At 32.0% G+C, this 12,555-nt stretch overlaps 1 long non-coding RNA gene across 1 annotated transcript; it reads right to left on the bottom strand.

Annotated features, from left to right (window-relative positions):
* Positions 1-339: 339 nt before the first annotated feature.
* On the bottom strand, positions 340-1,859 carry LOC117224234 (uncharacterized). Its single transcript, XR_004491161.2, has 2 exons — positions 1,624-1,859; positions 340-645 (listed from the first exon to the last, which is right to left on the bottom strand). It is a non-coding gene; the product is annotated as an uncharacterized LOC117224234 (long non-coding RNA).
* Between the last annotated feature and the right edge of the window lie 10,696 nt (positions 1,860-12,555).

Genomic DNA, 12,555 nt, shown 5'->3' with positions numbered 1-12,555 from the left:
TAATTGCAATATAAAATTGCATCATTATTTCATTACTTTTCATATATTTTGCATATGTCGTTTATAATATAATATTAATAATATATTAATATAATATTTTAATAGTATATTTTCATCTGTTGTTTGTTGTAATTTGCATTGCAATATCTAACTATGATTTTTTACGTATTGACAACGATAAGTTGATATCTTTTCCGATTATCTTTCGCTGATAATTAGTTCGTGTACTGAAAATGTTGCTTAAACATCGCAGTACGTAATTGATGCATACGCGTATTTTTTTCTAATATTGTGCATCAATCTTTGCTGGCCTTTCAGTAGCGAATGCATTTATTAGAGTTCTGTTAAGTTTTTTCATAAAGGATCAAATTCGAACGTTTACTTAAATAAAAAATACATTTGGTTTGTATAGCGACTTGACCTTGAAGTGACCTTTGATTTCAAACATGAAATCGTGACGTGAAGACGTGAAATAATTGCCCGTCGGTATCTCTCTAAAGACGAGTGCAATAAACAATATGTGTATTGATGAGTCGTCGGTGAATAAATACATGATCAATTGCGGACTTGCGATACATCATGCCGAAGTTTTTGTCCAGTGATCGCTGGTAAACTGCGGATTTGTTGCATTGCTTATGTGTAGTCCTGTAATTGTGATAATTATCGTCTTCGGGAAGATGCGCGCACGTGTTGTTAATTAAATTCTGCACAGTGAGATGACCTTTCTGTACATTCGTAGAAAAGATGAGATTATTTCGTTAAAGAATCGAACTTTTGTTATTCTTTCTTCGTTATTAAAAATTTCCATTTCCATATGATCATTATTGTTTTTAACACTTTGTTTACCGCAAGTCTGTTAATCGGTTGTTTCGATGACTAAACTGTATCTAAATGAAGCACGATAATTTTCTTTTAAACAACAATCTCAAAAAATAGTAGTTGCGTTATACTAATGTAAGCATTATTATTATTTATTCTATCTAAGCACGATAATTTTCTTTTAAACAACAATCTCAAAAAATAGTAGTTGCGTTATTCTAATGTAAGCATTATTATTATTTATTCTATCTAAGCACGATAATTTTCTTTTAAACAACAATCTCAAAAAATAGTAGTTGCGTTATTCTAATGTAAGCATTATTATTATTTATTCTATCTAAGCTCGATAATTTTCTTTTAAACAACAATCTCAAAAAATAGTAGTTGCGTTATTCTAATGTAAGCATTATTATTGTTTATTCGATTGCGGATGAAATTTCTGTTGTTTCCGAACTAATTTTCAAATTTCAATTTTCAATTTTCAAAGAACATGGAAAAAGTGTTAACATCAGAACCATCAAAGCAGTCAAAATGGCTGCTTTCTGATTTTTTCTATTGTCATTCCTGCTATTATATAAATATTTTTATTATATAATAACAAATTTTTAGATAAATCTCTTCATTCAAGCGTATATTATAATAAAAATCGTACAAAGTTTAAATACACTTTATATTGCATATCGTAAAGGGGGGCGTGTAATATTCTAATCGGTTTTATGTTATTTTGCTTTCCTACCAAGACACGAATTTAATTTATTTCACTGTCCATTTAATTTATTAAGTGGTATAGTTAATATTTCTTACCAAACTCGTATAAACCGTTGAATTCTACATAGAACGAGTATTACACACCAAATGGGGTCTAAAATACATAGTTACTGAAATATCAGCTAATGTAAATTACGCTGCTGTATTAGAAAAGACCGTTAATCAACGTGACTGTTGACACAATATAGTCGGACAACCTTATTTACGAGCGGCCGACCAGTACTGGTAAATACAGTCCTAGACACATACATAGGTAACAAGGTATGCAGAAACGTATTGGTCGTGCATGTTCTCTGCGATAACAGCAGAAACCCTTGAAAATATTTCTCGCGCTCTAATAATAAAAATACGTAATTATATTGATTGTAACAGTTATATTGATTATAGCACCTCGAACAAGGCTTAAAGTAAGACTTACTTTGCTATATACTGTTATATACTTAGCTGTCAATATGCTATCAATTTTCTATCGATATAATAATCAATATAACTACATATTTTTATTATTAATAATAAATGTACGTAATTATATTGATTGGAGCAGTTCGAACAACGCTTAAAATAAGACTTACTTTGCTATATACTGTTATATACTTAGCTGTCAATATGCTATCAATTTGCTATCGATATAATAATCAATATAACTACATATTTTTATTATTAATAATAAATGTACGTAATTATATTGATTGGAGCAGTTCGAACAACGCTTAAAATAAGACTTACTTTGCTATATAATGCTATATACTTTGCTATCAATATGCTATCAATTTGCTATCAATATAATAATATAACTACATATTTTTATTATTAATTATTATTATTAATAATAAAAATACGTAATTATATTGATTGTAACGGTTATATTGATTATAGCACTTCGAACAACGCTTAAAATAAGACTTACTTTGCTATATAATGCTATATACTTTGCTATCAATATGCTATCAATATAATAATATAACTACATATTTTTATTATTAATTATTATTATTAATAATAAAAATACGTAATTATATTGATTGTAACGGTTATATTGATTATAGCACTTCGAACAACGCTTAAAATAAGACTTACTTTGCTATATACTGCTATATACTTTGCTATCAATCTGCTATCAATTTGCTATCAATATAATAATCAATATAACTACATATTTTTATTATTAATAATAAATATACGTAATTATATTGATTGTAACAGTTATATTGATTATAGCACTTCGAACAACGCTTAAAATAAGACTTACTTTGCTATATACTGCTATATACTTTGCTATCAATATGCTATCAATTTGCCATCAATATAATAATCAATACAATCACATATTTTTATTATTATATATCGAAATGTAGACCAAACCTATGAAAAAAATTAAGCTTTGATCTTCAATTATTGATAGCTAAGAGACACGTCTTTTTCAAGCCAGCGCCAGAAGTATTGTGATTCAATGAGACTGACTGCGCGAGCAACAAATCATTTGAACCGAGCAAATTATTTCAAAAGGAAGCTATTCAAATGAAATCGCGACTCGTTCGGTGGTTAATACGTTCTTGAAACTGTCTCATTCTTTTCCGAGTAATCGCACATGGAGACACCATTCACGAGACACGTGCGCTTATGAATCATCGTGTATGAAAAATATTTTTAATCTCCTGCAACCGTGATTTGCTTTATTTGGCTGGCGCGAATACAAACGCAAAGATCACGTCAGCTTCCACGATTTTTGTCAGTTGTAATTATTAACGCACAGTATCGTAATTTGTTCTTTTCGATGTGCTTCAAACGATTACATACATTTAACCGACTTCGGAGAATCTAAATAACCCGACACGGATGTATGCATTATCGTGGCATATGTAGATAAGCGACAATTAGATGGGTGTGCCGTAAGACAAGTGCACGTTTCATTTCGTTGACACAGCGTGCTTAATTAGTTTCGTTTTTATGTAGAAATTTTTCGTCGGATTGCTAATATCTTCACTGGACTGCGTTATTTTATGTACTTATAAAAAGTTCGCGAATGTTTACCGGTCCGAAAATAATTAAACTAATAAATATCAATGATGCATTTATTTTATCCTTGTTAGTTAGCTTAATTTATCTAAGAATGCTAGAGAAAGTATTAACATCAGAACCACCAAAGCTGTCAAAATGGCTGATTTCTGATTCTTTTTATTATAATTCCTGCTATTATGATATTTTATGATTATAATATTATATTATTATATATTATATTATATTATATTATATTATATTATATTATATTATATTATATTATATTATATTATATTATATTATATTATATTATATTATATTATATTATACTATATTATATTATATTATATTATATTATATTATATTATACTATATTATATTATATTATATTATATTATATTATATTACATTATATTATATTATATATTAAATATTATATTATATTATACTATTATAATATTTCTATGACAAATTTTTAGGGAAATTTCTTCGTTCAAGCATCTATTGCAATAAAAATCGTTATACATATATTTTTATATATAATTACATAATTTTATACTTTTATTATGACAAAGAGCATTCGTTATAATAAATTGAATACACTTTATTGTATATTTATTATTATATTATATTCATTATATTTATATCAATTACATATACTACACTATATTGTATATTTTATTAACACTCGAGTAGATTTCGATATACAGGGGCGAGTCTCTCAACACGACGACATCGAATAAGACACAAGCTATTTGTTTAATTTTATCGTCGTTTCGTAATTATGCGACAAATGCTTATTCGAATAGTAAAACAGCCGATGACGATCGCCGCGCGAGACCGGGACCCCGAAAGATTTCCTAAACTCGTTAAGGATGAAAAGGAAAGAGAGACGACAGTGAACCCATTAACATTGATTTCTAGGTGGCGAGTTGAAAGCACCGGTGTGGAAGACCGGTCCAGGGCATTACGTGTCCCACCATCGGCACGATCGAAAGTGTTAGTCGTGACATTCACGCGCGGCTCATAAAAGATTTTGAGAGCGGCTGCGACGAGGCCTGGCCAGGACGATAGGGAAAGCGGACTCCTTTCCGTTCTCCGGCGGCGTTTTGCTTTCCGTGCGAAACAGAGAAAGTAAAAGTAACAAACCCGGGAGAGGCGGCACAGGCTGGTTTCTTCCATCATTCGCTTTCATTCTCGCCGAATATTTACGCCTAATGAGCAGACGGGATCCCGTGGCCGCGCTTTGACAAAACCTTGACGACGCACGGTGAGAAATCGTTGAAAGTGGTCATCATAGTAGACGTCATACTAGACATCATTGTAAGAGAAATTTTTTCGATTATTGTCGATGTTATATTCTTGTCGCTATATTATTATATTATTATATTATAATATAATATTATATATTAATATTATTGTATTATTATATTATAATATAATATTATATATTAATATTATTATATTATAATATAATATAATATATTAATATTATTATATTATTATATTATAATATAATATTATATATTAATATTATTATATTATATATAATATTATTATATTATTGTCGGACAAGTACTAATTATCCATAAACTTAGAGTTGGTCGAGTTGACGATGGTTAATTATCCGGGACAAATTTTCGGTTTAAATGTTCGTTGTTTAAATTACTCGCCATCGATGACGAAATAATGAAAACAAATTCCGGTCATTCGAACCGGTTATCGAAACCAAAATAAAATTTCTTTCATCGATAACGGTTACTGTAGCGAAGACAAATTTTGATCGTTCATAATGATTGTTCCGAACGAAAATCGTTTAAATTGATGCCATCAATTCTTACGCAGTAAATTAAATTAAAATTTAATTTTGATGCTCGTGGAACAGCTTTTTTTTTAATGATACGTTCAATCTGTACTGTTCTTTGATCGTCTCAGTTTCAGATATTTATATTTTAGCGTAATTTTGTGATGAAATAAAGATTGAGAAGTTATGATGCATAATACTGATTAATAGATTGTGGCTCTTTATATATAATAGAAATTGTCAGCATTATTTACACGCAGCTCAGCTGGTACAATGATATATTTCTCCTTTTATCAATTTTAGTAACACAGATAAACACGTTGACACCGAATGCTAAATAATTTATTTCATTGTATAAAGTAAAATAATTTATTTCTTTATATAATGCAAAATAATTTATTTCTTTATATGCAGAAAAATAATCTATTTCTTTATGTAAAATAAAATATAATCTATTTCTTTATATAAAGTAAAATATAATCTATTCCTTTATATAAAGTAAAATAATTTATTTCTTTATATAAAGTAAAATAATTTATTTCTTTATATACAGAAAAATAATCTATTTCTTTATATACAGAAAAATAATCTATTTCTTTATATGCAGAAAAATAATCTATTCCTTTATATAAAGTAAAATAATTTATTTTTTTATATAAAGTAAAATAATCTATTTCTTTGCATAAAGTAAAATAATCTATTTCTTTACATAAAGTAAAATTGATTGCATCAATCAGTACATGACAACAGCAAATAAATGACTGGAACAATCTGCAGAGTAAATCCTCTCCAATTGTCCCTCAACTTGTAAACAGAAGTAGACAACTTGGGCAGAATAGATATATCATTCGATCCTTGTGGCTCGTTTTTCTAGTTGTTGACACGTTCGCGTGGAGAACTGGATAAGGTTAACAACAAAAAAATTCGTAATCAAACTAGCAATCACGACGATGGTGTTGCAGGCGCGTGCATCCAGTCGACAGTCATCATGACGACGTACGCAGGAACGATAGTGTGGAAAAGATAGGTCAGATGTTAGCTCGCGAAGCGGCTTGGGTAACCCGGTAATTCCGCATGCTCGAAACCATGCAAATTGTAGAGTACTTCGCTCGAAGTATGACGAAGTTTTTCCTTTGTTTTTCTTCGTTGCCACACCATTGGGAAATCAACGCTCCCGAGATTGTTGGCCGTGATACGACAGATTTTACAGAATGCTATATATGCATCTTATATCCCCGTAATTAATGACACACGTGATCGCTGACATCGTGATCACGACACACGTGATCGAAATACTTGAATAGCCTTCGTTACCGCACGAAAGATAGGGCGCGCTTTAACACTAGATTTACGGAGCACAAAAAAGAATACAATAAGACATTTAGCCTGATTTTTAACAACGAGGAAAATTCGTAGAATCTCAACAGTCGAAGATAAAAAAGTTTAAGAGGCTGCCATTTCGATGGAATCTGCAGTTTTAACGTTCAAATACCGAAGATGCTGAATGCTTCGTGCGAAAATATGAGTTACGACTTTGCACTGCTATTAACGTCAGTTAAGAATTGATTGATTTACTGCTGGAAGTAACAATATACGTAAAAAGACTAGGTTCACGCGTACTTTGTTTTACATTGTGAAGATACATTTCATAAAAGTTGAACGAAACACAGTTCCGCTCATTGGCTCAGCCGCCTCACGCCATCTGATCTCGCCTCTCATTGGTCGCTGCTTGATAACTAGAGGAGGAAAAAGTTACTTCGAATGACCTCGGGAACCTCTCATTTCCCGAAGTACTATAATTTTGAGAATTCATTTTTCGAAAAAGGGGGTTGCATTCGATTCTTCATTCTATTCTAAACGTTTAAATTGGTGGCACTGGCTACTTCGAAACATAGTCGAATTTCAAAAGTATTCTTTTGAAAGCAAGTAGTCTTTTCGACAAGACATTATTGCTTAAATTCGTCAGAACTGCGATAGCATCAATTGAAAAATATTTATTTGCATTTTCGCCGAGGAAAAAGTTACTTCGAATGACCTCGGGAATTCCTCATTTCCCGGAAGTACTATAATTTTGAGAATTTTCATTTTTCGTAAAAGGGGGTTGCATTCGATTCTTTATTCTATTTTAAACGTTTAAATTGGTGGCACTGGCTACTTCGAAACATAGTCGAGTTTCAAAAGTATTCTTTTGAAAGCAAGTAGTCTTTTCGACAAGACATTATTGCTTAAATTCGTCAGAATTGCAATAGTATAAATTGAGAAATATTTATTTGCATTTTCGCCGAGGAAAAAGTTACTTCGAATGACCTCGGGAATTCCTCATTTCCCGGAAGTACTATAATTTTGGGAACTCATTTTTCTAAAATGGGGGTTGCATTCGATTCTTTATTCTATTCTAAACGTTAAAATTGGTGGCACTGGCTACTTCGAAACATAGTCGAGTTTCAAAAGTATTCTTTTGAAAGCAAGTAGTCTTTTCGACAAGACATTATTGCTTAAATTCGTCAGATCTGCGATAGTATCAATTGAAAAATATTTATTTGCATTTTCGCCGAGGAAAAAGTTACTTCGAATGACCTCGGGAATTCCTCATTTCCCGGAAGCACTATAATTTTGGGAACTCATTTTTCTAAAATGGGGGTTGCATTCGATTCTTCATTCTATTCTAAACGTTTAAATTGGTGGCACTGGCTACTTCGAAACATAGTCGAATTTCAAAAGTATTCTTTTGAAAGCAAGTAGTCTTTTCGATAAGACATTATTTTACTTAAATTCCTCAGAACAACAATAGCATCAATTGAAAAATCTTTATTACATGTTTTAACATATGCAAAATTTGATACCCCTTCCTGAATCTCACATGTTCATAGATAAGCATAACAAAGAAAAAATAGATCATCAATTTATGTATAACACTTTTCTTTTTCTCTACGTTTTTAATCCGGGGGCACGGAAATAGGGACAGGCACGGAAATAGGGACGCCTACCCTATAGACCGAATAGAAACTCGTACAAAATCTTCTTCCGTACGCCAACATAAATGCAACACCACTCTATCTTTCCAAATATTCGTTAATTTTGCCCAAAAGTCCTCTGCGTGACGACGAATATTCGCTAATTTCCGTCGTGCATCGCTCTTCCCTCGGGCAATCTCTTTTTCTGCGGACCACGCGACGAGGGTGCAACGATCTCGGTGCAGCGGATGAAAGTCCCGCGTCTAGAAAATCGTCGGATGACTCAGCTTAGGATCGCCGCTGCTGAAAACGCATCGGCGAACGTAATCGCGCAGCCCAATTATCGGACCAAATAACCGCGCATCGGTTATGCAGTTTCGTTGCGGTTCACGGTTCACCTTTTTTCACATCGCGGAATTGCTAGAAAGTGAACGCGTTATTTTGCTAGAGAGCCTACTTCGTCGTACCTGAAAACGTTTCGGGCATTTCTTTGCCGCAGGCTGTAAATACTGCGTTCACGATCGTTTTTCTCGAAAGGAAAACTCGCGAATACATTGCAAATTTTGTTGATTCGATTCCTCTCGGTGTCCCTGAACACGCTTCACATTTTTATCGTTCAATTTGTTGACCGGGGAATTCACTTTTGTTCAACCTGTTTTTAGAATCGGAACTTTTTCCTTCGCAGCGAGAAGTTGTATTATTGGGCTCGAAGTATTAAAACAACTCGCTTTTCACTTGTTGATTATTTCATTTGACAGACTATTTCATGACATGCAGGAAATTCTCTTCGATTGTTCTTCAGCTTGTAGAGAAAAATGGACTATTTATAGTTGTTGAAAATCGGTAATTACTTATATATCGGTAATTAATTATATTCTATGACCATTTTCATTGATTTCTATTTATAGTAAATCCTCTCTAATTGACGCTCAGATTGCGCAAAAAAATGGATAATTTAGGAAAAGGTGAAACGATTATTCGAGCTTTACGGTTCGTTTTCATAATTATTGAAAATTGGTAACTATAAAAAACAAGTCGCAGTGCTCGCATAATCGTATCTCCTCTTCAAAAATTGTCCATTTTTATGCACACTCCGCGCGCGAATTAGAGAGAATTTACTATAATGCGACCATAATTTCCTAATGGAACGAGGCGATCTTTGTCTCTCATGTTTGCTTTCGTTCGTCGATTTTGAAAACAGAAGAATCTGTCTCGATTGAAAAGAAACGAAACAACGTTTGTATTTAGTAATAATAGTATAATAATAATAATAGTATAATTATGATTGAAATTACAGCGGCGAAGCTTAAACATAAATAAAATGTGTACACGTAAAAGAAATATATTTGGTAGATTTTCCATTTCCGGCCCAAGTGCTGCATAATTCAACATTGCAATAGTTGACCGCGATGACCGCAAATGGTCAAGGTTTAATATTCATTGTTCCATATTAATGACGGGAAATTGAGGTAAGCGTTTCAAGAAAATTTATTCCATTTCCTTTACTTCCCATATACACGTTATGTACAGAATCGGAATTAATTGCGGTGCTGCAGTTTTCCCTGATTCGCGTGCCTCTTCAGCTTTCATTTCGACAGATTCGAAATTCTATTTACCCGTTGATCATGCAATTATTATAAGAAGTTCGAAGTCGTTGAAGTTCATCAATTTTCCAATTCTTCATTCTGTTTTTTAGCTTTTATTTAACCGTATCGATTAAAACTGATTTTAATTTTCTATGCTCTTTTTTTGTGCTAAATTGATCAAATCCACGGTCCAATAATAAGTATATAATATATATAATATATAATAAGCATATAATATATATAATATATAATAAGCATATAATATATATAAGTATATAATAAGTACCATAAACAGGCTGAATGCAAAATAATGCATTTAATAAACAATTTCCGCTTCAATCGAAGAAATCAAAATCTAAATAGCCTCATTGATTATTTAATTCTTTTAAGAAGTTAAAAATATTGGAAATGTTTCTCTCTTACGTTCGAATAGCAAGACCGATATAAACAAACTTGTCATCATGACGTCACTTCATTATCTTTCTTCGGAATCGATTACTTCGAGCTGCGATCGAAATTACCTCATAAAATTTAGCGATCAATGAAACATCCGACGTTCTGTCCCAAGTTAACAATGCAACCGCAATTAAACGATCGTTCTGATTCGCATAACAGCATTTTATGGTCGCGATTTAATTTGAACGATATATTTCTCCTAGAACCCGTTACAACATACGAATTCGATTACCAATGAAAAAACGAAAAATATACGGTCTATTTTTTACTTAGAGAACTCAGATTGCCAGCAATCATTCGTATTGCCATATTCTTTTGCAACTGCAGCCTGTCCTATTGCAACTTGCACGGTGTTCTATTTCTTAAGAGAATTTGTTATTTTATTTCTTTCATAAAATATTAAAATGCGATATTGATCCAAGGATGTAAACAAGATCTACGTAATTTAAATAAGAACATAAACTAAAAATAAAAACATATTGGCTGCATTGAATGATATATTGGTATTAATCTTATAAGTATTGTTTCTTTTATTCATTGTAAGATCATATAATTTAATTTAATTTAATTCAATTTAACATTTAAAATTAGCATATAATATTACTATACGCTAATAAAATAAGAACATATAATTAAATTAATATATAATATTATATTATAATATAATATATATATATAGTATAATAATATTATTATATTATAATATTATAGTAAAATATATATAATATAATATTATTATACGCTAATTTAAAATGTTAAATTAAATTAAATTAAATTAAATTAAATTAAATTATATGTTCTTATTTTATTAGCGTATAATAATATTATATGCTAATTTTAAATGTTAAATTGAATTAAATTAAATTATATGTTCTTACAATGAATAAAAAAAACAATACTTATAAGATTAATACCAAGATATGCAGCCAATTGATGAGTGGTAACAAAAATGGTGAAAAATGCACCCATTAAAAAAAATTAAAAATACAGCAAAAGTATGAGAGACTCGTCGACACTATGTATTCTTGCAGTAAAAATCTGATCCTCCAAATGTCTCAGATTAGAATTAGATGTGTCCAGTTTTTGTACTACATTGCATAAAATAAAAATGTCGCATTCATGGCAGTCCTCTGCCAATAATAAACAATAAATTACATCAAATACAAAAAAGTCCCGCTGTTCAAGTATTAAATTACTTCGAACCTGCAGGATTTTTCAGGATGCCACAATTTGGCAATCGACGCGTTAATATTTTCCCGTTCTCCCGTAATTGCACGCCGTGCAACGATTCTCCAGTGAAACGATGTTCCAGTAGTAATGGGTTTGCAGCGACGCGGCGACCGCAAACTTTTCAAACGCCGTCATTAGTGTGTACCGAGACATCGGCACACACGGGGAGGTCTCTATGTACACACAGGGAACCGCGTGAGCGCGCGGTTTCACGGCTCCGCTCTTTTCTCTGGCGACGTGTCTTTTTTTCTCTTTTTTTAAGCGACGTTTGCCGAGTGAAAACCTTGTCGCCCGCAAACCTTAAATCACCCGGCACCGGGATTTCGCAAGAAAACTGTATCCCGGAACGATTAATCCCGGACCACCGTCGGTCAGCGATCTATAACGTGTATCGAAAAATGTTTCCACGTTTTCTACGTCGCGTGACCCGCCGTCTGTTCGCGGTTTCTCTTTTTACGCCTTGCAACTGCAACGCGTTGCCCGACAATTTCGATGGATTTTTCGCGGTGGAGTTAAATCCGCGCCGGCTTGCAAAACCTGGCGGGGGTTTTTTCTTGTTTGCCGTGATCGACGCTGTCAACAGCCCCCCGAGATAAATTGATACGCGGCAATTAGCGCTGGGAACTTGAATTTTGCTTTAAATCATTTTCGTTGGAAATTGCTGTTATAAATTGCGAAAATCGTTGTTTTTGATTGCGAATGATCATTGTCGATGATTAGAATTCTATTTTGATTGCGTCCGATTCTTGAAATCTTGATCAAGAAGTCTTGATTAAGATGAAAAGTAATATATTAAAGAAATATAAAAATTATAAAAATACTATATAAAAATGTAAAAATAATATATATAAATCTTGATTAAGATATAAGCTTAATGTAGTTCACGGTCACACATTCGATGACTGCGGTAAATTCTCCCTAGAAGGACCGGAGCTCGGAA

The sequence above is a fragment of the Megalopta genalis genome, chromosome 13, assembly GCF_051020955.1.
Source record: "Megalopta genalis isolate 19385.01 chromosome 13, iyMegGena1_principal, whole genome shotgun sequence".
Lineage (NCBI taxonomy): Eukaryota > Metazoa > Arthropoda > Insecta > Hymenoptera > Halictidae > Megalopta > Megalopta genalis.
This window is presented reverse-complemented; position numbering and strand designations above follow the sequence as displayed.